Raw genomic sequence first — 25,373 nt, 5'->3', positions numbered from 1 at the left:
CAAAGAAGAAATTGGGAAGTTAGTCTAAGAAACTATTTGAACTTTCAAATCAGAGATTGTTTAAATTATTAAAACTGGATCAAATTAAGGTTTTGTTTCTGAATCTCAAAATCTATAGGAAAGGCTAGATTCAGATCCAATATTTCAAGGAGGTCTCTAGGTCTTCAATAAAAGAGAAAACAGTCTAATACTATCACATCTAAACATTGCCATGTGTAAATGCAAATCAAGACCAAAATGCTGCAGCCCACATTATAGTCTATGATCACTCAGAAAGATTTTTCTCATATCGACAAAATATAAGAGACATATTTTGTAGCCACAGAATAACATATTCCTTATCTGAAGTACCATCTGTTTGAAACACTATTCCTGCACTCTCCTTTTCCTTAGCAAAATGGGTGTTTGGCTGACACCAAAAGGGAGAAATAAGAAAGATACCATGTGTCCCCATGCAAGCACACAGAACAGTAAAGTGATTTATGACCTGCTTCTTATCCATGTATTTGTTTGAAACTATGTGAATTATTTTATGTTTTTGATAAACAAAAGGGAAGGAAAAAATAAACATTCAGTAGGTCAGCTATTGATATAAGAGTCTGAGCAAGCAACTGCAAAATTCGCTATGGTAATTTATCTGCATGGGTCAATGGCTATTGACTGCCTGAAAATAAAGGTCGATTACAATGATAGATTTCAATGCCATAGCTATGAACATATATTAATAAATGCAGCACAGAAATGATTTTTGACTCTGGTGGAAAGGACAGATAATCAATATCCTTATGTCCTTGCCCTGGATGAACTTTGTACGTGGATTATTTTAATTAAAGTCTAAATAAAGTGCTGATGTTTTTCTATAATTAATAGATGGAGGAAAATAATAAAGTAGTAAGTTGATCTGTTGGTTATTTCACGCTGAAATGAATAAACCAGACAACTAAACTATTTGAGAAAAGCAACATCTATTTTTCGCAAGAATCTTCCCCTATCCCAGCTATCATTCCTACTGTATTTTTACCACAAGAACAAATTCAGCACTTTACATTCCAAACAACCATGAACAAATGGTTTGGACATTTTTTTGTATAAGAGCCCAGAAGGTCTGGACTGTTGTTTTTTTCACACAGGTGGCCAAGCCATAAAGATCCATTCATCCCTGAATGATTCATGCAGAACTGAGCATTGTTTTCTCAGACATCTGAAGTTCCCCTTTGGAAAGAAGCAAAAGCACAGATTCCTGGAAGACTGACCCTACCTGGACACTACCATCCATCTTCCACTTATTTGCATACCCCCCCACCGCCTGGCATACAACTGAGTTGGGTGAGGGAGCTAATCCAGCTGAAAACTACTCGATCTGGTAGGAGTAGGATGCAGATAGAGCAGCTCCCCTCTCCCAGTGTGCTGGGACTAGGATCATGAAACTTAAGCAGGGCTCAGCAGTCTGGCCTAAAGCAACTATAAAATAGAGTGGAGGCACCCTGAGATGCAAACTGCAAAAGGAGTGAGGCCAAATATGTGTCTTATCATGTGTGACTTGTTGTTCTGTGAAATGACTGAGTTTCAATCAGTGCAATGACTGGCATGGCAAGTATTCTATTGTGCCATTTCACTGCTCGGTCATTGCAAGAAATGTTTACATTATTTAAGAATTTCATGAAATACCTGGGATTAATATTTGAGCCATACTGTGAAACCAGTTATTGAGTGAAATGACTAACATTCCCATTCATTTAGAGAATAGATGCATTGCTATAATTGTTAATTATCCAAAATCATATGTAGAACTATATGGGTCCAGCAGTGAGCAAAACAGAATACACAGTGCTATAAATATACATAGTAGAAATAGTTTTACTTCTCTTTTTGAGTTAGCAATTCCAAATAATCAGGAATCAGGTATTTTCCATGTTATGTACCTATTATTTTCTATTTTTTCCTATTATGAATAAAAACTTTTGACAATTCTCAAACTGCTTAGGTTCTTAAGTTCACATCAGAACTGTAACATAGTTCTTTTTAATACAGAATAAGCAGTTTGATTATGTATATATATATCAAACTGCAGATTCCTAGATGATCCCAGATGAACTAGGCTTTCCAAATTGTAATCTCAGTTCTATACCTACACATGAAAGCACACAGATAATGGTAGGTGTTATTTAATCTTTGTCTCACTTCAAACCAACCGATTGAAATGTGGATGCGCTTGGATAAGCCTGCATCTAGGTGGTATCTGTATACCACTTGACAAAAACCTGGAGTTAATGTGCTCAAACTGTTATTTGTTAAACAGGACAAGGCCATTTTACACTTCCATTATGTTCCCTCCCGGTTTTAGTCACTTTTATTTTCACTGTACAAAAGTTGTCATCTTTTTCTGAGGCACAGAACAATTCCTATAATAAAGAAAATAGCCCCATGAAAAGCCATCAGAGGCATGTAAAATACTAGTGAAGGTGAAAAATCAGAAGCATATCAGTTATCTGTTTCTCTTTAATCCTTTTATTCTCCCCTCATCTCTCTATGTGAAAGCTTTTAGCTTTCATTCTTTCCCCTCTGAACTGAGCCCCTGCACCAATTGTCCTTCTAGTGGCCCTATCAGTAAATGAGTTTCATTTCAGTTTCTTTAAAAAGAGCAATTCCTAGCAACTAATTCGCAATCCCCCTTTCCTTCCAAAATGGATTGAATTTTTACTGAACCATAAACATGAATGTTATTACTTAAGTTGAATGTAACAGGACAAAATGTGGTTTTTTCTACTGTAATTTTTCTGCACTAAATTTAGCTGAATTTGACCTTTCAGCTCACTTTAAAATTAAAAATTCAGATTTTCCAAACTTTTTGTTATTTTTTTTCCAGTGGAATCAGAGGCCAACTTTAAATTGATTTTATTACTAGTATACTTTTGTATCTGAAAGGAACATAGCAACCTCAAAAATTTTTTCCCTGCACAAGCAGTATTTTCTATTTTCAAATTAATATTTTAATCCTTGACAATGTTTAACTATTTCCCCTAAAACAGTAATATGTCTGAGGTTTTGCAAACACCTACGTTGTATATTAGCTGCAAAAGCTTTAACTTCTTAGCATTAACCTGTGAGATTAGATTTCGGTCTATGCTTAGGGAATTAAACAAATTCTTAACTAATTATCTCCACAGTTACCTGAATTAAAAAATTAGAGTTTATTTAGGTGCTCTTTAATATTTGTTGTTTCTTGCTCCTGTCAAGTGACTGTACGTATTTTAAAGTACATGTTAAAGCCTGAGAAGAATGTAGCAGTACCTATATGTGTACAAAATACATTGTACTTCATCATTTCTGCCAAGTAGACTGGAAGCATTCACAATAGCTAAAGCTGTAGAAGAACAATAGAATTCTTAGCTCTCTGAACAGTATTCCCACTCACCCAGTCACTCACTCTAGAAAAGGAGATTTATTATCAGCTAAATCACTTTTATCTCTACCTTCCCAACCATCTGCTGAATGGGAAGAGAGTTCAAATCAATTATACTGTTGAATTTCACTGTAAATAAATGGATGTAGGTGTTTTAATATTATTTTCCCCTCCTTTCCTAACTCTGCCTCCTCACATACATTTCCCAAATTTCCTTTTGAATAAGACAAAATAAAAGTTGAGACCTTTCAAGTATTTTACTCTCATAATAGCCCAAAATTCCTTCAAGCTATAACATCAATCTGTGGGTTGCCCTGGCTTTCCAGCAATCACCATAACTTGGTACAAATATTTCATTTAAATAAATATACCTGCAGCCTTGAATATTTCACAGTTTAAAGTCAGGTTAAAGAAAAGTTCTACTGACTTATACCAGTGTAGAGTTTCCATCAGATAATACTCTACATGTCACAGTGATATCAAGATCAGTTGCAGTATAAGGGCTGGCTACTGATTTGCCAGTCATTTAGGTCAGACACTGGACGGAATTACTTTGGAGCCATCCTATCTCATGCCCGTTGCCCTCTTTCATGCGGGAGGCATTTGGGAGATCACTCAGCTCTCATTCTGGTGAAGGGTCAGATCCCCGCTAAGGCACATAGCCGGAGTCTCTTGGATGCCTCAGTTTAGAAGAAAGTTGCTTTTGTGTACTCTTTTGAAATCCAGTATTAAAAATTGCAGAGATTTATGTATAGTTTTAATCTTAGAGCACTTTCCTTTTTAAAATTACTTGATATTTTTAAGGCTAATTAAGCAAAATTATATCCTGGATGATTTTACTCTTCTTAATACCTGGAACTCAGCTTTGCTTTTGAATGTACCTGGTCTTTTAACTGGTCGTATGACATGAAATGTGAACAGATAAGTGGGATGATTCTACCTACATCTCCATGATAATGATTCTAAACCAAACAATTTAATCTTAACTCTCAAAGCTAAATTCACCACAGTGGTAGTTCAAGTGGTATGCTGGAACTATCCATGCAGGTATACCAGAAATTGAAATTATATACTTCCTATTCTCTTTATCATTAAAACATTCCAACTGCTTGAGTACTATTTTATTTCACAAGATACAGTGGAGCTCTACCACCACTGATTTTTTTAGGTAGGGAGAGCATGAATTCATGCTGGAAAAAACACAAATGAAGAACCCCTAAACACTGCAGTTTTCAAAATCACTTAATTAATTTCCAAATTTCAGTGCAGACTTGCTGCCTCAGACATCAGTGGGAAAACAGTGTCTTCAGCAGCATGACTGCAAGGGTGCTTCAGCATAAATGGGGTTTGAATGGATTGTTTAAATGGTGGAAACCTGCTCCCCACTTATCAGACAAACTTGTCTTCTCTCTGCTCTAGTTGAATTTTTTCATGATTTCCTGTGAATTTCTTCTCAGACTTTCTGAGTGGTCATGCCAGGGCCTGGGATATGTGCTCAGCCTCTCATGGGGGTCAGGTGAACAGTCGGTCTGGGAGCAGCATTCAATCCTTTGGGCTGGGCAGCCAGAGGCTTATCATTTCTCATTTTCCTTTGGCTAGAGTGGACAGCTTGCATCAGGTTTTGAAGTAGCCTTCTTTTGTTATGGATTTTTATTTTTTTAATGACCTCTGCTTAACTATATTATATTTGTGCATTTCAGTTTGTGCTCACCACAACTCATCCAAGCATTGAAATTAATGATTAAATCTCATCCAGGTATTAATTCAAGCAACAGCATGTTACTTTAGTGCCTCTCAAATAGTTAGAAGCATTAATACCAATATTGGTGCTTAACTTCTCCCTCAGCTGGGGAAGGAACACAGCGGTTACCTCCTGTGCGACTGTAGATAAGATAAAAGGGAAAAAAAATGTTCTCTAGTCTTCAGATTAAGACAGCTTTTGCTTTGGTAGAAGATGCTGCTGCTCTTCCCCAGCAAAGCAGGCATTTTGTCCAGTGCAGAAATTCACAAGGTTGTTTCTTCAATCCTACTTTTTGGAGGTAAACTTTTCCTTAATGAGAATTGGGGGTAAGAAGTATAAGAATTGCATCGAGCTTCAGATTCAGCAAAGTGGGGAAGTGCCTCAGTCTCCCCTTGTAGGGCACAGGGAGACCATATTATCTTTGAAGACATTCTCTGAGAGGGTCGAATTTGAATCTAAAAAGGGGATATAAAAATCAGCTGCATATTCTTAGCTTAATGTAGGAAGTTCAGAGTGACTTTTAATACAAAATGTTTGCCTGATCCCATCCAGTAGCAACTCAGCTGCCCAATGTTCATTAAATCACAGCAGTTAAAACACACTTATCCTCTTGTCATCTGCTCTCTGTATCTGAGTCCAGGGGCTTCCACATTTATCAAGTACTAATATGCCTCTATAAAACATGCTTTAGGTGAAGAGATATCATCCATCAGCCTTCCAGCCAATCAAACAAAACCTGGCATAGAAGTCCAGGTGAGTTGGGATTCCTTCTTGGCACAAAGATGTTCAGCAGAATAGGGTACTCTAGAAGTGCCACACGTCCCACTCGGAGAGGTACCAGAAATAACCATGTGTTTTAAAGGAATACAATGAAATCTTACACTGACTCGTGGCATCAATTAAGTAGAGCTGGCCAGGTACTTGCTTCAAAAATATTTTAATAGATTTGACAGAACTGGTGATGCAAAATGATAACATTTCATGAGTCTCTAGATTATACAGGGATTTAAAGAGAAAGTCAACAAAAACCAAACACAAAACCCCTAGTTTTTATGTCCCATTATATCCTTTTCAAAAGAAAGTATTTTATTTTCCTGTGACTTCTTGCTTCTTGTCTAGATGTTTCAGCATATAAGTACTGGAAAAAGATGCAATGAAAAAATATTTCAAAATAGAAACATTTTGATTGATTGAAACTTTTTTTTTGTTTGTTAATAGATTAAAAATATTTTCAAGTTCTTAACCCTTAAAAGACTCTCCAGGTAAGAAAAATAACTTCTTTGCTACCAATTAGTCACATTATTAGGCACATGAATATTTCATTTGAAAGGAAATCACATGAAAGATGCAAATCTAGCAATAACAAAGGTTATCCTTAGCCTCTCTGTCACTACATCATTTTGATTGCGGATTTCTTGTACTCTGCTGTTTTGTACTTATATTTGTTCAAGTGTTAAATCTTTCTCCATTCCCCTCTTTTACTGTGCCTGTTCTCTTAAGTCTTCTCCCTCTGTCATTGCCACCACGTGAAGCAAGGATGATCTTCCAAAGGGCCTATATGGCAGTACACTCAGTAAGAGGAAGGGAAATATGTACATGCTTTCCTGACAGAAGCCAGCAGTAGGAACAAGAACAGGCATCTTTCTCCTGAGGGAGATGGAGCAGGAGGCAACAGAACAAAGCTGGTACAAACCCCTGACCAGGTCCAGATTCTGCTCTTGGTATTTTCACAGGTGTAGAGAGCAACCCAACAGAAAGACCAGACCTTCTTCATTTCTAAATACCAGAGGTAAAGGAGATCTTTCTAGGCAAGATGTAGGTCATTGCTTATTTCCTTAATGTAAGGACTACGGAGAGAAAGGGAGGTGTTAGAAAAAGACGAGGCATTTCACGCCCTGAGGAGAGATGCAGAAATTTTCAGTCTGTTTTTACTAGCACAAGACAATGTCCTAAATTTCACACCCTATTTTCAAACTGTCCTCATATACTGGTGGTAACCAGGCCTGTGGTTTAAAATCATGAAGTCCAAAAGAAAATCTCTCAAGGGCTCCAGTTTCACTTCTTCGTGACTTTCTTTTTTCTCATTCTGTACATGAAGCCTTCTTTTCCTGCTGTTAAGAAAGATACAGAAAATGAATTAATATATTCTCAGGCCTTCAGATCTTTACCACTGGGGGATGAGCGCAGACAGACCCACAAAGTGCAATTAACACAGATTCACAATGTGCAATGTTTGCTTTGTGCTGTAACACCGCAGCATTGCAAAAGAGTGAATCGATATTAGATCCTATTGATGTGAGGTCTTTTGAGATTACATTCAATGCCTTCATGCCTTCCCTACGTCCCAACCCATAGAGCATTAGTTGTAATTTTTCCTTTGCTAGGAACTCACAGACATTTCTTTTCTCACTTCTTTTCCAGGTCATTTGCAGACGTTATTCACAGAGCAACAAAGCACAGTGTAAGGAAACAGTTAAGGTTTAAAAACTTTAACAAAGAGAAAGAAAACTTCGGTGCTTTCCAGAAAACAATTCTAACATTTCATTTCTGACACCAAATTTGCCCCAAGACAGCTAATATCGGCATAATGTACCTCCAAGGAGAAGCTGGAGTATCCAGAGGGCACAGAGAAGAGGGTATTCAAAGGCAACTTCCCTGAACACTTCGCACCATCCTACAGCTAATCAGCAGGACGTTTCCAGATTTAATATTCCCAGATCTTCCTCCACCTGCAGCCGGACGAAGTTGTTTGTTAACGTGAACTGCCTCTGCCACCATGTGGGAGTTTGCAGGAAGTGCGCGAGTGTCCTGTAATCAGCAGCTAGCATTCCTGCAACCGAGCCTTTCCTTGCCTCTCTAGCAGAGAGAGCGTCCGGTTGCCAATTTCTGCCATCCCGGTTGCTGAACACACCACCAAAGAAGATTAATCTCTTCGCTTTTATTTCTCAATGGGTTAGAGAAAAAAATTACACCACCAAGATCCCAGAACTCCTGAATTTGAGTAAGCCCAAACTTTGTGGCAGTTGTAATCTGGAACTGTGTATTCATCACAGAGATCCTCATTCTTCACAAATCACCATTTCCTGATTAACAACAAGGAGGATATTTTTCCAATAAAATATATATAACTTTAAATGATTGTGGTGGTTTTAATCCAGGCCTTCCTTAGTGATCAGGTTGTAACTAAGGGGCAGTGTTCCCAGTATTCCATACTATTTTTACGTAAATCGTGGTATAAATAAGAAGGGAGGAGAGGCCTTCGCTCCTCTTCTCTTCCACCGAAGTTCAGGAACAGTGGGTCCCTGCGTTGGTCTCGCTTATCTAAGGCTGAGGCCTGCAGCATCCACTGGCCTGCCATGTGGAAGCTTGGAGAGTGCTGGCCGTGTGTCTGTCAATCCTGTTTCTTTCTAAGGGACGTGGTGAAATTTGTTTTACTAGTTATTTTACTAGTTCTCGGGTTTGATTGCGCATATCTATTCAGTGTCCCTTTTTGTTTCCTTTTATCCCTTTTTCCCCTTTCCCTATCCCTTCGGGGGGTGTTTGGATTCCTGTTTGCTGTGTACATAGCATCTTAACTGTAATATACATAAAATATATTTTTTATATAACTAGCTTGGTTTTTCGGGTTCTTCAATTTGCATAGTTTTTACCTTTGCCCTGGGAGAAGTAGAAAGGGGGGAAGAGAGGGGCTGCTACTGGGAGGTTGGGCATTTGGCAGGGAGCCAAGTCCGAACCATCACAATGATGAAGGAAGACAGTCCTTCTGCTGACAGTGTCAGCAGACACTGCTCAAATGCATTAGCTCAAAGCTGTTTAGTTCCTGGGAAATTGTGTTGTGGTCCAGGCAGTTGCAGGTAATCCCAGGACCACGAGCATACATTTTTAAACCATTTAAAGACTAGATGTAGTAAAATTTACTGAAATTAAATGCTAAACTAAAAAAACGCAGATTATTTTGTATGGACTAAAATAATCATGTAAAAAAACCAAAAGAGAGTTTTGGCATTGAGCACTCTGTGAACCCTTTCAGCTGCTTCTTTCCTACACATTGTTCTAGACATGCAAGTTACCTAAGTGAGGTTAAAACATAATTTAAAAAGAGAGATTTGGCTGTTAATACCTTTCCAAAAATAGTTCATTGCCAGGTCTTTAGTAAAGCTATCAGAAAGGTTTCTGCACCTAATCACATATCCAGTAGTGAAGCTAATTGAAAAAGAAGTGGGGATAGAGGGGAGATGTGTGCATATTACTGTGATCATTGTTTGCTTCTGCTCCTCTCTCTTTTTCCTCCTCTAGCTCCTTCAAAATGCAGAACATTTTATTCATTACAACAAAATAAAGACGATCTCAGGCCCTTCATAAAGACTAATGCAATTACCTAAAATTTGGCAGGAAAAAACAGTAACCAGTTGTGTTAATTATTACTCCTAGTTCTTTATATTCTTGTATGTAGATATGCACATCTACAAATGTGGTCATATATAAATGAATGTATCTCTACATGCACTGCTCCTTACACTCATAAGAAGGGGAAACTGTGTTCTAAGATCTTCTTCTTTTCCTGTAGGAAGGACTGTCATCATAGTATCTACTAATAGGACAGCTATGGATTCCTAGGAAGGCCAAAGGTAAAAGACTATTTACAGTATTATCTGATGCAGATGAATTCTTCAATTCCCAACCCAGTCCTGGAAAGAAAAAGGAGATAGGAATGAGGGACTACATTATTGTCCTGAAGTTTTCCAGTGTCATCTGAGGGCAAACATTTTGATCCAGTTGTATCCAGACCAAATGAAGTCTTGTGAATTTTAATTTGATTTTCATTGCAATAACAGGCTCACTCTCCTTGTATGAATTATTTGTATTTTACAAAAGTTGAGAGGCACACAAAAAACTACATTGTGCCTATCGTTATATCTTACTTAACTTGGATAGCATTTAAATAATAGCCTTAACCTTCTCCTATGTCTGATTTTTTGTGCATCTTTATCTGGCTAACCTTTATGTCCTGACTCAGCATTTTCTGTGTAGCATTTGAAGATATCTGATTAGATGTATACAAACATAGAGGCCATAATTAAAACTGAAACTAGAAAACTGACATTAAACTTTCCTCTTCTCCCGGTGCTGTAGAGAAAATAAGGCAGCTGTGGGAGTTGATGACTTCAAGAACCTCGAAGAGAAAACAGTGTCTTGAAGGACTGAGATACTACCCATTCTCCTGTATGAATTTAGGTTGTCCAATTCAGTCAGTGCCAGTGCAGCAACTACAGCATTATGAGTCCCTCAAGGTATAAGGAGTTCTGGCACACTGAACTAGGGACCAGAAGGATCCAGCTTTACTTCTTGGTCAGGCAGAGATTGATTCTGATTTTGCATCCATCCCTTTTTAGTCACTATTTTGTTTTAAGCCACACAGAGCAAAGACAATCCCCCAGTCTGGACTTATATCAAGCTGAGTAAACCGAGTCAGGCTCAGTGCCATGCCCTCAATATGCTGATGCAAAGCACTTGGAAGTGATTTGCCCATAGTGTGACAGTCATCTATTGTTTCTTTTATCCTTGGTTTCTATAGTGGAGGGCAAAAGGGTCCTGAGGCCCTCTCTAGATGAACATTTGCTGCTGTGGCCCAAGCTTCTACTCCATGCAAAGTGTTGCTACTCCTTTGTCCCTGCTGAGACTGGGCCTGGTTCTGTCCGTGCTATTCAGCACATAAGCCCTTAAGTCTTGGCTGCACATCTTCCAACCCCTGCTTTGTTATGCTGGCATTGATGGGAGCTGTTCAGTCTCAGCTCATAGAGCTAAAAACAGCAACGATTTCCTGGTCTGGGGCAAGGCAACAGCCTAAAAAGCTCCCCCCTGCCCTCCTTTTCTGGCAAAGCTCCAGAGACCATCTCTGCTTCAGGCACAGTCTTCCCCACATCCCAGGGCAGAGCATATACACCAAGCCAGGTATACCTCCAAATCCTAGCTCACCCTAAATGCACCTTGTGACTCCAGCCCCCAGCGTCTGTAGGAGCATCATGACTGGACAGAAGAGTGGGAAAACTTGCAAGCACCCAGAATGTCATAGCATCTGCTGGTGGTTAGCCTCAGTTTTATCTCATCATTCCACTGGATTTTTCTGGGCATGGACACTGATCTTTGATTCTCTTGTGCACCAAGGGAACTGGGGACACAGAACAGGGGAGGATTCTTCATCTCTCCTGCATTGCCCTGCAGTGTAGATGGAGACATGATGTAAGATATCGCATATGATCTCTCAAATACAAGGTTCCCGGAAGAAATGAGGGTTGACACAAATGCTACTTTACTGGCCCAGGCATGGCCTGAATGAGATGAGACTCTCTCAGAAGTAGCAATTGCTAAATAAGGCTAGTAAAACGGTATCTGCACATACAGAGATAGACTTGAGAGTTCAGAGGGTTGTGTGTTTTCTATCCAAGATAACTCTAGTGAGAACAAAGTAAAGTAGAAGACGTTTAATGTTAGGGAATCACATCACTTTTTTATTATTATTTAAACAACGCATCTACTAAGATTGACTCAATGGAAGTTAAACAAGCTCACTAACAACTTAATTTTCATTTGGTAATTCAAGGTCTTTCTGGAGATGTATAAGAAACCCAAGAGAAAAGCTCTCAGCCTCCATTAATGTTTTATGTCAGAGGTATAATTTTATTCCAGAACTGCCTTGTTTCAGCCTCTAAGAGTAATATCATAACATCTTAGAGACGACTATGTAGAACAGTTTAATTACTATCTTATGGGTACATCAACAGTGCGAAAGCACTGAAGTTTGTTATTGATGAACAAGCCAGCAAAATTAAATCACTCCCTGGAAATTGTTCTTTAAATACTTTTGCAATACCAGTGAAAATTGTTTTCCTAGATTAAAATTCCAAGTAATGCTCACTATCTATTTCTTTAAGATAGCTTTTTGGTTGGTTGGTTGGTTTGTTGATGTTTTTTGACCAGTAACAATAGATGGCATTTTCAGAATTACTTTGGCAAATAAGATTCTACACCCCATTGATAGTAAGGCTCCTCAGGCTTCCAACACTTCCAAAAGCTATCACTTGCTTTTGAAATCTGAGCAGAAATCTAGCTTTTGATCACTTTTGTTGTCATAGCATGTACTCTGCAAACAGTTCGATTAATTGGGTGTTTTATTTAAATTGAAATGTGCATTTTAAGTCAGATGTTCAGAATTTTATTGCTGGAATAACTTGACTGAGAAGAAAATCATGTTGTAAATTTATGATGCTACTGAAAAAGGAGGCTTCTGGAAGAAAACTACCACAACGGATATATTTTGAATTTAATGTGCTGAATTACAGAAGACCTGAATGAGTTTGCTCAAAAGTAGCATTGTAAAATTTCTCATAAATAATAAAAAAAAGAAGAATTCCTTAGTCTCCCAGTGGGTAGACAAAACCTTTCACATGTTTTTAACAGCATGTATGATTCCCTTGAACAGGCCCTCCCTTAGTCCTACCCTGCTGAGATTAATAGTTACAGGCAGAGAGGAGGAATACACTTGTTACAATTGGCATTTAGGAGCAAATGGAATCTACTCGGATGCTAATTCAAGTAATATTGTAATGGTTTTCCAGCTTTTCTTATATCTTAATGATGTACAGTTATAACATCCACTGTGATGATGACAGGGTTCATTGGAGAGTTTTTTGAATGGCTAGTTTTGTCTTGTGTATTCCAGGGTACAAATTACTGGTGACTAAAATTGTTTGGAAGAGTCTCAGTCCTAGAGGGCACAAAGGGCTTAAGAACATTAAAAAGCTTTTCAAGGGTAGAATACAAATGAGCTCTGAACTCAAAGAAAAAAAGTCAATTTAAAAACCCCCAAAACCAAAAAAACAAACCAAAACCAAACAAAAGATAAAGTGGTTAGAAGTAGAAAAAATCCCCCTCTAATTATTTCAATCCATTGCAAATGAGGAAAGACTGAAAGTTAGCAGTCAACCTAACGTCCAGTGACTAACCAAAGGGCAAAAGCACTGACTAATAAAACAAGTATTAAACAAGGAATGTTTTTCTAAACCAGAAATCAAGGATCCAGAAGAAATTTCTGGGATTTACAGACATTCTTAGCACTTTGTTTTTTTCACACACTCTACAGCAGCACCAGTGACTTTGCAAACTGCATGGAAGCAAAAGTTGAGCATGCACATGTAAGGCATGACTTAGAGTCACAGAATCACTGAGGTTGGTAAAGAATTCCATGATCTTTGGGTCCAACCTTTGACCAAACACCACCATGCCAACTAAATCATACCACTAAGTGCCACATCCAGTCTTTTCTTGAGCACTTCTAGGGATGGTGACTCTACTACCTCCCTAGGCAGCCTTTTCCAGTGACTGACCACCCTTTCAGAGAAGAAATTCTTCTTCATGTCCAACCTGAACCTCCCCTGTTGAAGCTTGAGGCTGTGTCCTCTCATCCTGTTGTCAGTTGCCTGGGAGAAGAGGTTGATCCTCACCTGGCTACAACTTCCTTTCACGTAGCTGTAGAGAGCAATAAGGTCTTCCCTGAGTCTCCTTTTCTCCAGTATAAATAAACACAGTTCCCTCAGTTGCTCCTGATTTGACTTACTCTCTAGACCCTTCACCACCTTTGCTGTCCTTCTCTGGACACGCTCCTGCACATCAGCATCTTTCTCCAAGGGTCTCAGAATCAAACTCAGGATTCAAGGTGTGACCTCACCAATGACCTGCTGGCCACACTATTCCTGATACAGGCCAAGATGTCATTTTCCTTCTTGGCCACCTGAGCACACTTCTTCATGTTCAACCAGCTGTTGATCAGCACCCACAGGTCTTTTTCCATCAGACCGCTTCCAAGATGTTTCAGAATAATCATGAATGGATGTGATGGGATATGACTGTATTGAAGTCTGACATGCATGTTCAGTGGTTCCTTTTTTTTTCCAGCTAGGTTAGGAGTCTGCATACAGCCTAAAATACTCATGAACACTGTAGCCTTCTGCTAACAGCCATAATCAAAGACAAAATAACAGGGTCACATTGAATGGATTTTAAATAATTTGGCTATGGTCAGAAGGCTTTTCTGCCTCTGAACTAGTCAGCTGTATAACTACCAAAATAATTTCTCTGCTTAGTCTGTTTTCTTCCAGTCAGCAACCTGACTTACCTCTATTACCTTGCTTTTTGCTTCCCCATTTTTCCTGTCACTTTTTACTGTAGATATTTCAACTGCTAAACGCTCTGTCAAAAAACAACTTCAGTTTCTAGTGGATTTACTGCTTGCTGTTATATCCAGGAGAATAAATAATCAGTAGCTACATCTCTCTGAGCAGATTGACTCTTGCAGGAGACTTCACTCCAAGGAAACTCAGCTGCTTTTTGGCTTGGTAATAGCTCTTTATATTGCTGAACTTTAGTGTTTTGAAGACCTGAGCTAGTCAGGATTTACTCCAATCAACTTTATTTCCTTTCAGAAGTTTCAGAAATTTTAACAACCAAAAAGATTTCTCAGGTCTCTATACAGACCTCTGCTATGCAGAGCTATCCCAGGAGTTAGTACTCCAACATCCTACACTATCTGAACAAAAGCATGGATACACTGGAGAACCAGATGAGGTTCAAGCCCCTACAGTTACCACTCCAAAAATGGTCTTCCCTGTCCTGATTATGCAGCTCTGTCAGTACCTGCTGGGTTTCAGGTTGGGTCCCACTACATGTCTTTTGTGTTGCTGCACAAAACCACAGTAAAACAAATACCCTTCAATACGGCAACCACCTCCCAAACCATGAAGGCACCTGACAGGAGATCATTTCGTCAAAGCTGCAAGTGATGTGAGAGGATTCCTCTTTGCTTGAACACGTTATCGGGCAGCCTGGATCTGCCTCCCCTGGAGGCAAAGAGAGGGTTGCTATGGTTTAACTGAAGCATGGGCACAAACATTAGATGGGAAGGGTGGGGAAGAAAGAACAAAAACTGGAGATAGATAGAAACAGTGGTGCTGAGAGAAAAATGGAGACTTCAGAAAGAGAAGGGAAACTGATAGCATCCTGACAGAGATGAAGCTGGGTCAAGATGCAAGTGACACTCAAAGCCCACACAATTCTCTATGCAAGCTGTATTTAAAATTGTCAAAAGGCTGTAAAGCCTCACTTTTTTCCTCTTTACTGTTCACTACCTCAATTTGAACAACTTCAGTGTGAGAGAGAGGCATAGCCTGGCAGGCTTCATAGCAGGACCAGAACCATCTACAGCAATATCCTCTAAAAGGTAGGTGAACATTCAGATTGAAAGCAGGATACTAAACAAGATTTTCACTGGTGCCTAAGAATGACAGATGAGAGTCTCATAGAAAGACTTTGCTTAATAATAACTCTTGATAAAATTTTCACAAATCATTACGCGTTTTTACAGAAGAGTCAGCGGCTTCAAAAGAACCCTACTGGTCTTTCATCACTGTTGATAACCCACATCATACAAACACTATTTTCCAATGTATTTTAAATGCATGTGTTAACCAGCAAGTGGTCCTGTAGAAATTGAAATGACCTCTTAAAGACCCTTTACCTCTTTAAAAAAAACCAGCATTTTGCCAGGACATCTGTCCAAGTTAAGAGAATCATGACTTTACAGCACAGAAAAGAAACCTCAAACTCTTACTTGGAAACCAGTTTTAAAATGATTTAGTATTTGTAGGCCTGTAAGAGATGTGATAAGTTTTTTTTTCCAGGCAGTGGGTGATCTGTCCCCTTGATCTTTCAGGCATCTCCTATTAAGAACCTAAATTAAATTAGCTCTTAAAACACAGGGTTTGTTTTCTATGTCTATTCCCGTAAATTGAATTTGCTCCTTTGCTGTTAAAGAACATGTAACTAGGTTAGTGAAAAGAAGGTAGAGATAGTACTAGGAGTTGTACCAATCAGAGAAAGAAGATCAGGAAAAAGCACCTAAGGGGAGGAAACCACAGCACGCTGGTATCATGTCCAAATGATGTAATTGAAACTGTACTGATGGAATAAATTGAAAAGAGCCTGGAAAGTTCATTTGAAGAATATAGTTACAACAGTGCTCAGGGGATGAAGTAGATCCTTCCAGCTCATAATTCTGTTAGCTTTAATGTCTGTAATTTAGTTCTACCATTTTCTTCTCCCAGCATACTTTTTTAACTTACACTGTGTCTGCATGCTATGTGTCATGCATGTACCATGCATAACATGGATGCAAGTAACAGTCCATAAAGAAATAATGGCTGCCCTAGTAACTTTAATATCTGCAAGAAGAATTAATGAAGCAGTCCAACAGCCATATCATTCAACAATAAAGAGAGCTGTACTCCAATACCCTTCTGACAAATGTCATGGGAAATGGCAATGTTTTGCAACTCTTCAGTGGGGCAATAGCGGAACTACACACACTGCACTACAGGACTGTTGCTATGTTCTTCTCAGATGAGCATGCAGCAGTGAAATGAAGACTTCAGGAGAAACATTTGGATCCTCTCTTTTACAGGAGAAAGAGAGGAAACAAAGTTTTTCTGGCAGTTAACTTCCTGTTGCAGAAGATATTTTTAAGAGAGGCTAGGAATGAACTGGGAATGCACCTGAAGGAGATTGAGTTCTCAAGGGCAGTAAAGCACTGGCATCGAGTTATTGAGGAAAATAATTAGAAAACCAAGAAGGAAATTAAAGATAGGGATCAACTGCATATGGTTCTACTCTGTACTACTAAATTTAGCAATACTTTCCTTGTTCCTGTTTCCTTTCCTGCAGCTGCTCCTGTCACCGTAATGGCTTTTGCCTGGTTGAAAATAGAGAGTAAAAGTACCCCTTCATCCTCCCAAATTCTGCAGTATTTTGCTTTCCACTTTGAATGAGCGAAGCTTGATTTTGCTCATACTGTTAAAAAGCCTTGGACCAGTTCAAAGGGAACATAAGTAGTGTTGTAAATTCATTTTCTTGACGTGTGTTCGTGGTTCCTACTCTTGAGCAGGAGGGAGGCTGAGAAAAGAACAGGGACACATACAATCACACCTGCTTTAGATTTTGACATAGCTTTGGGATCATAATACCTCCCAATTGTCTCTTGCCACATTCTCCTCTACTGAGATACTCAAGTCTCAGACCTCACACCTCTGTAGGACTCATGGAAGAGGAGGAGGGTAGTTCCCTTTGAACTAGAATTAGTCTGCTGCAGGCTCTATAGAAGAATAATTTTATTTTTCACATTTGCTCTGAGAAAATCAGTCACCAGCTAATCACCACAAAGCCAATTGACATGCATTTGAGACCAAAAGCATGGCAAGAGACACATAATAAAATCCAATAAGAAACCTCGATTATTGCTAGTTTTCTAGTCATAACTCAAAGCCGTCTAAGGTACCAATAAGTACCGACACAAATTCCAATACTCTTGTTCTGGTATTTTCCTTTGGATATTCATTTGACATTTAATTAGTCATAAAAACACCATCATGTTTTTGTTTCTTTAGCTTTTTGATCCTGAAACAGAACAGCATATACAGTTTTCTCAAGTGGGAGAAGCAAGGACCTGTTTATCTGCCAACAGCTACCTGGCAACTAATGAACATGTATCACATTTAGCACTAGTGCACAAGGGTTTTTTGAAATTTTGTATCTGTAAGGTTTAGCTAATTGAAACATAGCAATCTTTGGAACTACTTCATTCATGGAGTATCAGTCACAATGGCATATTGGGGTCTCCCAACCATCAGGTAGTGAAGAAGTGACAGGAACAGTGCTGAAACTGAAAGGTTCCTCGTGTTAAGAGGAAGGAATCATTTAGCTATACCATTCCTGCAGATGGGCCTTGAGTTGAAAGACAGTAACTGTCACGGCTGCTACAGTTTCTGAATTTCTCAGAAAATGATTAATCTCTTCTTTCTAAATCATGCAGGGAAAAAGAAAAGCTAATTGTCACGACTTGCTACAGTAGCCTCTTTCTGCACTCACACTGACAGTTTTTCTACTCTGTTTCCCATTTTCCATAGCAAAATTGCAGCAGATAGCACATGCCGTGACAGCCCTGTCACTGGAGTTTTCAATAGGTTTTAATTTTTTTTTTTTTAATTTAAAGACCTTAAGTGAGAAACTAAGATACACAAAGATTTCAGATATAGATGTGATTTTTCTGATGTGCTTCATCATTAGATTCCTTTTTGTCTATGTGCACATGAAATGCTCCAGGCTCAGAGAAAAGGGAGTAATTTAATATAATTCAAAATTATGTAGGTGTTCCACAAACCCTAAAGATATTAAACCATTACAGTGGGGAAATACTTAAACAGGAGGAGAAAAAAAACCCTTTAAAATTTATCAAATTCAATCTTATTGCTTGTGCAATGAATTAGACTCAATTTTCTTTCAGTATCACAACTTAATAAAAATTATAAAATAGAACACTCATTTTTAGATCAGTCTCCATATTGAAAAACTGCAAGATATCCTTTTATAGGACATCTTATATATATATATACATATCAATTACTCTAGTAATTGCCAAAGGATACACACTTTGACCAGAACTGATCAAATCACACACCACTTCAGATGTACAGGGGGTGGGGGTATTTTCATTTTTACATATAATTTCCAACTTACTTCAAGGTTCGCACAACCCTATGCTCTCACTTGTGTATGAGTTGTGACACAAATCCAGGCCTTTGTTGGTGGTCATGATCCAGTCAGAAGAGCTCCCCTACAGTTCCAGCAACCTGGGCATTCCTCCTTTATTTTCCTTGCTTGATGCTGGCAAGTGCATATGCAACATAAGACCAGAGAAACCTCAGAAGAACAGCTAGATGTGCTTGCTTACCCCTGGGCAAGATCAGTTATAGCTACATAATTACTGGAGAATATTAACTAATCTGGTTTTAAAAGCCTTAATTGGTAAATGATGCTGCTGCTTCTTTATAAACTAACCTGTACTCAGTTGTCCCTACCATCAGGATGCTGATTCTTAATTTTGCACCCATAAACCTCCTTGACTGTCTGAAGGTTTTTTTATCCTATCCACTCTCAATATGAAGGGAATATACTGTACTGTATTTTTGCAGAAGCTTTTTAGTAATTTCAAAATCATCATGGTGCCTCTTTCCAGTCTTCTTTTCCCTAAAGAACTTATATTATTTCAATGTTTGCTGGTAAGTCATATGTTCAAGATTTCCAGCTATTCTCAGACCTTCACTGATTTGCCTCCAGGTGGCCCACATCTTTCTTGAAAGGAAATATCCAACAGAGGACATAAAAATTCATACGAAGCTCCGAGAGATTTCCCATGTTACATAAAGAGAAAGGTAATCTCTCTAATCCCTGTGCAGTCAGTCCTTTATTGCCCCTTAGTAGCTCTAAACCGACACACCTTTGCTTGACTACATAGTAGGTAGAGCAGGACTCATCATCTGGGATAAAAAAAATCATTTGAATAATTATGGAGGGAAGTCTTAAGCATTCTTATGCTGCAATACAGACAGAAAAGACAAGTTACAAGACTTAGTCAGTGTTGCAGACGTAAATTGCAGATGAGAGCAAAACACAGACTGAGTACACCACAAAACATAGTAGAACTGACATGTTCAAGCTAAGATACAACAACGTTTCCAATGAAGATATGATGCAGTGCAGCAGAAAACAACCAAGAGCATTCTAACAATGAGATGGCCAAACACAGCTTCAAAATCTCAGCTTGTCTGTAGGGAAGACAGCTGCAGTTCAAGGTCTCTCAAGATATGACTTTGTATTTTACTCACTTTGCTGCTGAAAGACCCAAATTAAACGAGAAAGAATCAGCCCCACAGAAAAGATAGAATTCACACCAGTTCAGAAGAATTAGTTTTTTTCTTCAGATACCCCCCAAAAATAGTGAAAAATAATCTCTTAGTAAATGACACATCATACAATGAATTTCAGGCTTTCTGAAGTAGTAAAGAAAATTCATTTATGAGATGAGTGCTATGAAAACATCTATACTCCTGGTGTGTACCAATGATGACAGCTTATTTCCACCCTCAGAGTGATTAATGCCATGTTCAGTTAATACAAAGTGGGAAACTTCTGTATTTAGGTACCTCATTTTCACAAATCTTTTCCAAGTCTTTCAATTTCTTCAAGGAGGAAGTAAACATCTGTTTTCCTGGTATCTGTGTTGGAGAAAAACATTCTGAAAAAATTATCTTTGTCACCTTATGGCTGGTACCTAACCATTGTCAGTCCTTCTTCTGTCATCTGTGCTTTGATCTTGGGAGAAATCTGCATACAAGACAGGAATGAGTGTGGTTAACAGCCTTTCTGAACAAATGAAAAAAAAACAAAATAAAGATGCTTTTTCCACTCTGCTCTATACCTGGCTCTGCAATATAAGCTAGCATGCTGTTCAACACAGATCAAAATTTTCACAGGGATGCTTCTAGCTGAAGAAAAAATATTTGTCAGAAGAATAAGAAGGGGGTATCATTTTGACTGCATAATTTCAAGTGTCATATGGCCTTTACTGAAGCCAGAAAGAATTCTGTCTGAAGAAACCAGGGTGGAGAGGGAGTAAATTCAAAACAAGGAAAGACAGTAAATCCCTGGATTTGAAATAATTTGATAAAGGATTAATGCAATTGTTTCATTCTGGGGATTATTTGATGAATAGCTGATGTGACTACCGCTTTCAGTTGTCATACCTTATTACATACTTTATTACAGCTCTACTACTAGTTAGATGACTGTTTATTTCTTTATCAGGCAGGTCCAAACCTCAAGAAGTTCTCATAATGGCTAAACAAACAAAGGAGGCATTACAGACATGAGGACCCATCATCATCATGGCTAGGCTTCCCAAACGAAAATTTGAGAAGGGCTCTACCCACGCTTGCTACAAGCGCGCTGATGGCTAAAAAGGTCGATGTGAGATAGACAAGTCCGGTTGCAGAACGTACAGCAGAAAGACTCCCCAGGTGATATCGACAAGACGCGATTCTTTCTGCATTGTCTTTTCTCCTTGAGAGTGATCTTGCATGTGCTCTCAAAAGCAGCAGCAGTATTATAGATGGTGTGTCTCCAGGCCTCCCGATTAGAGGCCAGGGTAGACCAATGGTGGTGATCAATATGGCCAAGGCTGAGGGATTGTTTCAGGCAGTCCTTGTATCTCCTCTTCGGGCCTCCTCTCTTGCAGCAGCCAGTGGCAAGTTCCCCATAAAGCACGATCTTAGGGAGGCGATGGTCCTGCATCCTGGAGACGTGCCCTGCCCAGCACAGCTGAGTTCTCAGCAGCATGGCCTCAATGCTTGTGACTGCTGCCTGTTCAAGGACAGACGTGTTGGTCACATAGTCAGTCCAGTGGATGTTTAGGATTGTACGGAGGCAGTGCTGATGGAAGCTTTCTAAGAGTCGCAAGTGGTGGCAGTAAATGACCCATGATTCAGATCCATATAAAAGAATAGACAGTACAATGACTCTGTAAACGCTGATCTTTGTACTTTTCTTTAGGTGTTTGTTTTGCCAAACTCTTTTATAGAGTTTACCAAAAGCTCTGTATGCCTTTGCTAACCTGTTGTCTATTTCTGCATTAATCTTACCATCTGAGGAGATGATGCTTCCCAGGTAATTAAATTGCTGGGCTGATGTGAGCTCTGATTCACCAATGGATGATGGAAGACTTCCTGAGGTGCAGGCTGATAGAAAACTTCTCTCTTCTTCAAGCTGACTTCCAACCCAAAAAGCTCAGCAGCCTCTGCAAAGCAGGATGTTAAACGCTGCAGAGCTGCTTCTGTGTGGGCAACGAGGGCAACATCAGCAGCATAAAGTAGCTCATGGACAGGATGATTTAAGGTCTTAGTGTGGGCCTTCAGTCGCCTTAGGTTGAAAAGGCTCCCATCGGTATGATATCAAATGTAGATACCATTTTCTTCATCGAGGCCTGCTGCGGACCTTTGGAGCATCGTGAATAAAGTTGGTGCAAGAAAGTAGTCTTGCTTCACACCACTGGTTATTTGAAAGGGCTCAGAAAGTGCATTGTCATATTTGACTTGGCCACACTGATCCTCATGAAGTGAGATGATCATTTTAAGAAATTTGGGAGGACATCCTAAACGTTCCAAAATCTGCCACAGACCTTTTCTGCTCACAGTATCGAAAGCCTTAGTAAGATCAATAAAGGTTACATAGAGTCCTTTGTTCTGTTCCCTACACTTCTCTCACAGTTGTCTGAGAACAAATACCATATCTATGGTACCCCTATTGGCTCTGAAACCACACTGACTTTCAGATAGAAGTTCTTCTGCTATAGCGGGTATTGATCTGTTCAAAAGAATTCTTAGAAGGATTTTACCAGCAATGGAGAGCAGAGAACCTCAGTAGTTTGAGCAGTCTGATTTATCTCCTTTCTTCTTGTTCAAGGTGATGATGACTGTGTCATGAGGCTCTGATGATAGTTCACCTTGTTCCCACCAGCGCACCACAAATTCATGAAACAGCATGGAGTGCCTGGCCATCATGCTTCCAGACATCAAGTGGGATTCCGTCAACCCCAGCTGCCTTGCCAGTTTTCACGTGCTCTATGGCCTTAAGAGTTTTTCCCATAGTGGGGGCAGTATCCAGTTCAGTTTTTACTGGTTGTTGTGAAATGTACTGCATGACTGAGTCTTGAACTACACGGCTGGTACTGAAGAGAGTCTGAAAGTGTTCAGACCATCGATTCAAAATGGAAACTTCTTCTGCGAGAAGCATTTGACAATCTGCACTGAGTAAAGGGCTTTGAACCTGGTATGTAGGACCGTAAGGTGTTTTTACAGCCTCATACTCCAGTACAATTCTTCTTTTCCTACTTCTCTGCTTGGTCTTGTAGCCTCTTGCTGCCTCCATGGATGGAGAATCTGTGTACTTCCTTCCACTTTCCCTCTGACTCCACCAAAACACCACAGAAAGTGATCACAAATTTCCTTTAGTCCATCACTTGCAGCCCACCGCAGGGGGAAAAATTCATTCAGGCATCATTATGACACTCTTGGATTAAGAGTAATGGTAGACACTCAGCAAGGCTGGGTCATTCAGTCTGCAACATATGACTAAGGTCAGAGAGGGGTGTAGTTGTATTAACACATCACAATTTCATTAATATTGATATAACATACATTCAGAATTATGTTACTCCTGTGGTAATAATTCAAATTTCTCCACTACCAGAAACACTTCCAACTTTTTTATTTTCTTTGGATGTTATATATGTGAGGTTTTATTTCATTTGTCTTTAGTTGAATGGTGAACATGGCAGTGTTGGGTTAACATTTGGACTTTATGATCTCAGAGGTCTTTTCCAACCTAAATGATTCTATAATTTGCCCAATTCTACTTTTGACACTGATTTTCTCTGCACGTTGGTTGAATGTTGATATTTGAGTCCTCATTGCACTCAAACAAATGAGATCAGACTATTGATATTGACTGCTATTGATACTGATCAGACTATTGACTTCTCAGTGCTTTAGTATCATCCAGATTGACTGAATAATGTTAGAAACATTACCTGAAGTATTTTATCCCATTCTGTTCCAGTGGGGTGTTCCAGAAGCACATATTTATGAGTTCCGTTTTCAAAATCAAAATAAGTTTATTTCTCTGCTTAGGAAAACCCAAATCACAACAAAAACCTCTCCTGCTCTTTGGTCTGAAGTCAGAGGAATTGAAAGATATTTAGCAGTAGCTGCATCATTTGTACTCCAAGTAAGTCCCGGCACAAGTCCAGAGGAGGGACACCAAGAAGATTAGAGGGATGGAACACCTCTTCCATAAGGAAAAGGTAAGAGAATGGCGTTTATTCAGCCTGGAAAAAGGAAGGCTTCGGGGTGTCCTAATTATGGTCTTCCAGTACCTGAAGGGAGCCTACAAGAAAGATGGAGAGGGATTTCCCTCAAGAGAATGAAGAGACGAAAAAAGGGGGAATGGATTCAAACTGAAGGACAGTCGATTTAGGTTAGATATTAAGAAGCAATTCTTTATTGTGAGAGTGGAGAGACTGCAACAGGTTGCCCTGAGAAGCTGTGGATGCCTCATCCTAGAAGTGTTCAGGGGCAGACTGGATGGAGCTCTGAGCACCCAGTGAAAGGTATCCCTAGCCATGGTAGAGGAATTGAAACTAGATAATCTTTAAGGTCCCTTCCAACACAAACATTCTATGATTCTGTGATTGTATTTCCTGCTTCAATCCAATCTAAAGTTTAATTTTAACTTTATTTTTGAATGTTTAACAGTCTGAAATAGGAAAAATAATACTTAAGATTTCTGAAATAAACCTGCATTTTCAGAGTTCTTTTTCTACCTTTTCTTTCCATATCAACCAAAGGTCAAAGACATGTGGGCCACACTGTCTTGTGCCCTGTGACAAAAGCTGTATCACACTATTAACCTGGCTGGAACAGATAGCCTGTGTGCATCTGGCTACAACATCTCAGAATATCCTCTTAAAACAATATGATGGTCAATTTGTAATGATATATGTGCAAATAACTCTTTAGAAAAATTCAGTTTTTTCTTTTAAACTGGAGTTTAAAGGCAAACAAACTGGACTAAAAATCTTTCCTTGCTCAAAGCCACACCTCCATTAACTGAAGAGAAATAAAACGTAATGAAGTAGTAAGATGATCTTTTCAGCTTAAAACCATGAAAATTAACAGCCAGTCAAATGAGAGGAAGCATCATGTTATATTAAAAGTAACCATTCTCCCGGTGTGTTTTTTAGGCATTTAATTTTAAGTCCAACACAATGTTTCCTGCTGCTCTGGTGGTTTAGAATTGGCAGCACAGGCATTGGTAAATCTAACCATCAAGTAACCTATGCTGTTGATTTCTCATAATAGTATCTCATGGGTGAGTTGAGTGCCTTTGCCATAAAATGTCAAGGTTAAAATCTATGAACCCCTAAAGATGATTAATGAACCCACTGCAACATTATCCTGTGGATTGTCTGCATGAGAAACTTAGTGAGCACTTAGCAAGGCTATAAAATAATGTTGTATTCCCTGTGTCAGCTCCAAGTATCTCCATGAGAGGCTGGTTGCTGCATTTTGAAAACCATCTCATGCTGAGTATTCAAAGAACTATTTGCATAAGGAAATAGAAGTAACTACCATGCTATAAATTTACACCTATCCCAACTGAATGCTGACTTCTTTTGCAAATAAAACTCCCAGACACACTGAACTCCATACACTGTACTAACGTAAATAGCAG

This window comes from Empidonax traillii, unplaced genomic scaffold (assembly GCF_003031625.1).
Source record: "Empidonax traillii isolate 1590-97213 ecotype Southwest subspecies unplaced genomic scaffold, ASM303162v1 scaffold396:size1303734, whole genome shotgun sequence".
Taxonomy (NCBI): Eukaryota; Metazoa; Chordata; class Aves; order Passeriformes; family Tyrannidae; genus Empidonax; species Empidonax traillii.
This window is presented reverse-complemented; position numbering follows the sequence as displayed.